We start from the raw sequence: 3,686 nt of genomic DNA, 5'->3' as shown, positions 1-3,686 counted from the left end.
AAGATGGAGCACATCCTTGGATTGCAAAGTTGGAAGAGGTTTTGGTGGGACGCAGCCTGCCATGGGAGATATCAAGAGACTTTTGGCTGATCTCCTTGGGGTCCCAGCTATGCACGAAATCCTGCAGAAAGCAGGACTAAATCGATACGTGGCGACGGCAGTAAATGATCCAGAGTTGTTTTCTGTAAGTAGAGGTCGAATGTGGGGAGCACTTAAAGATACATTCCCAACAAATGTACACCCTGATAATATTGTCATTGAGCCATTGGGACTACAGGAAAATCCAAGGGCTTATGTGTGGAGGGTTCATCAGGTGTGGAGAAATGTCACAGGAAATGACCCAGATCTAAACTGAATGGAACAATCCATTTTGCGAGTTAAGTTACAGAAAGGGCTGCCCCTGCCAGTGAGGAGTAAACTGGCAGAGGTGGTTGGCCTGGGAAACATGACAAAAGGTGTTTACACAGACCATATAGCTCATCAAGCTGAGCTATATCGGAAAAAGGAGCAGGTTCAGAGAGAGCAGGACCAGGAGACACTTAGAAAACTTAATCAAATACAGTTGGTGGAAAAATCAAGCGTTTAAGAAAACGGATGGTTCTCCTATACAGCATCATGCTCAGAGACTGAAATTGTTGCATGCAATGATGAAACCTAAAGAAATAGCAATAGCTAAGTGCGCACACAAAATGGACACGTCAAGGGTCACACAAGGTAACAAAGCAGCTGACGAGGCTGCAAAAGCAGTTACAGGAGCAGACAGAGTGGGCAAGGTTCTTCTGGTCACCCATGAGGTGGACTTGGAAGATAAAATTACATTCAGAGATGTGGTCTCAGTGCAAGAAGCTGCTTCTGCGATGGACAAACAGTTATGGCGAGACCGAGGTGTCACTCAAGATTCTACCGGTCTGTGGCGGAATCATGAGGGACTGATGGTGGCACCCCCAGACCTGTTAGGTCTGATGGTTCAAGAAGCACATGGGTTAGCTCATGTTGCGAGGGGGGAAGTTAGGAGAAAGATCACGAAGGAGTATGGTTTTTGGGCACCGTACTTGCTTGAACAAATTGATCATGTCATAGGCAGGTGTACAATCTGTCTAAAAAATAATGTTCGGAGGGGTGTGACAGTTCCTCCTGGTTACATTCCAACTCCGACAGGTCCCGTGCGTGAATTGGTCATGGATTTTGTTGACATGATAAAACCAGATGGAGGCAAAAGATACATGCTAGTTGTAGTGGACAGATTTTCACGATGGCCTGAAGCATGTCCAACCAGGAGGAAAGACGCTCAGTCTGTTGCCAAGTTTTTGTGTCGTGAGGTTATAAGCAGATGGGGACTCCCAGATCGTAGATCCTCAGATAATGGAAAAGAGTTTGGATAAAACGGTGAAATTGATTTTACAAAAATTGGGAATTAAACAGCGTCTAGGAGCCGTTTACCATCCGCTAAGCCAAGGTGTTTGTGAAAACATGAATGGTGTTTTGAAAAACCGCATTGTTAAAATCTGCCAACACACAGGTCTAAATGGGGTATAGGATTGTTTCCGTGGTATGGTGTAACATTCTTGGCGGATCATATTGATAATATTACTTACACCCTACAGGGTTTTGCAAATGAGACTATAAGAGGTTTTGAATATTTGTCAAATACACAGAAGAGTCACAGATTGACGTTGCTGAAACATGACATGGCTCTTGATTATATTTTGGCCAAACAAGGTGGCCTATGTGTAGCTTTAAACCTGACTGGAGATGCCTGTTACACTTTGATTCCTGATCGCTCTGACAACATAACTAGCGTCATCGATGCGTTGCGCCTCATTAGGGATGCGTTTGGCCCATCGGAAGGAGCTGGATGGTCCGCTAATGCTTGGTTGCAAGACAAATTAGGACCAATGGGAGCTATATTGGTTCAGATTATGGTGGCAGTAATTCTATCACTGTGTGTGATGTTTTGTTTTTGTACGCTGATGTTGACTTTTGCAAAGGCTGTGATACTGATGAGGTTGTGTAGTGATGCCAGGAGATAACGCTCAGATGCCGCTACTACGTAGGGATGAGCCGAGTGAAGATGAGGAGGAAGCGGCGATAGAAGGCGAGATGGTTGAGAAATATCCATTTTGAATATCGGACTTTATTATAATCTCGACATTTATTTTTGATGTTATCTTATAACTTCTTGTTGTTGAGTGTTTGATGTATGGGGATCAGTGTGGGTAAAGGGGGGAAATGGAATCATGTGAAAATGAATTACAATATACTGCATTTGATGTTTTTGCAAGATACTGGCTGGTATTTTCTTTCTTCCCAGGACAACATGTGGGAGATCAATGTGAGGGTGACTGCTTGTCCAGAGATCCTCACAGCCTGAATGGACTCAAACATTCAAACATGGACAGTGAAAATGGACAGAGGACCCTGAACAAGGACTACAACAACAACACACCCTGATTTAAATATGACATTGAGAGTACATTACACGAGAAGCTGATGTTGCTGAGGAGCAACAGTCTGATATGTTAACATGTTTTTCTCCACATTTTTACAGTATTGGATGTTTTATTATATTGTAATCTGTGATATTGATGGATACTTTGTACTTTTTATTATACACTAGTGCACGCGAAATGAAAATCGGACATTTATGTTAGTGACAATCCGAGTAACATATAATGCTTGGGTTTAGTTTTTGAGTTGGCTATAACTGCATGAGTAACATTTAAGGGTTTATAACAGGGGCGTATGAGGAGTGAAAGGTATGGGGTTTCTTTACTTTGATTGCTTTGAGAATCATGTTTTCTATTATAATGCAAATACATTGGGACCTCAGGTGTTCTCTTTTTGTTCTCCAGTGTTTAGGGATAGAGGTGTTAGGTAGGGAAAGGTCCACAGGAAGGTGCGATGGGTCGACCAGCCTCACTCTGGACAGTTTCTCATTTTTATTTCTGAGGTTCCCACAAACATTTGCATACAATTTGTTAATATACAAAGTTTTAGAACTCTCCGTTTCAAGTGACTTGAAGTACTATATGTGGTTGCCTGGGGCAGAGGGACCGTGGGAGAATCTTCCTGTCTGGATTGTTTGATGGATATGACAGAAGAGATGGCTGCTGGATAAGTAACTGCCCATCCAATTAGCAGCTATCTGTGTCTGCGCTCACCATACCTCTCTTGTTGGAGGAACATCTGAACACATTTCAGGTTAAACAACATATTTAATAACACACAGAGTTTTACCTTGATATATGTCCTGATGCTCCTTTGGATTTTCACTGTCTGTTGTCTTTTCAGTTGCTGATCAATGAAGCCGTGAAATAACAAAGACTGTCACCTTCACTATGTTTATACAAATGAGCACCTGAACGCAGCAGCACAACATGCTAACAGTATCTGAGCCTCTCACCCTGAACTTCACGTCAGAAGAAAATGGCCGCTGTGTTAATATGGTGAATGTGAGCTTTATGAAAGTGTTCCAACATCTCTGTCCATGTGGTCTCACACAAAGGGTCACCTGTTACAAGACAAACGTCACATGTGTTCAAAGTGATGACAGACGAGATGAAACGATTTCCTTCAGGATCAAAGGTCAAGATTTTATTCAAATAAACGACGACATCGTTCAAAATAGAACAGAAACACAAATGAATCAAAATCATGAGTTCTTTTTTACAAGTAAATATCTTTGA

Source organism: Semicossyphus pulcher, unplaced genomic scaffold (genome assembly GCF_022749685.1).
Source record: "Semicossyphus pulcher isolate SPU_LCO1_2020_fin unplaced genomic scaffold, fSemPul1.0.p SCAF_5, whole genome shotgun sequence".
In the NCBI taxonomy this organism is placed as follows: Eukaryota; Metazoa; Chordata; class Actinopteri; order Labriformes; family Labridae; genus Semicossyphus; species Semicossyphus pulcher.
The sequence above is the reverse complement of the archived record's forward strand: the minus strand, read 5'-3'. Positions refer to the sequence as shown.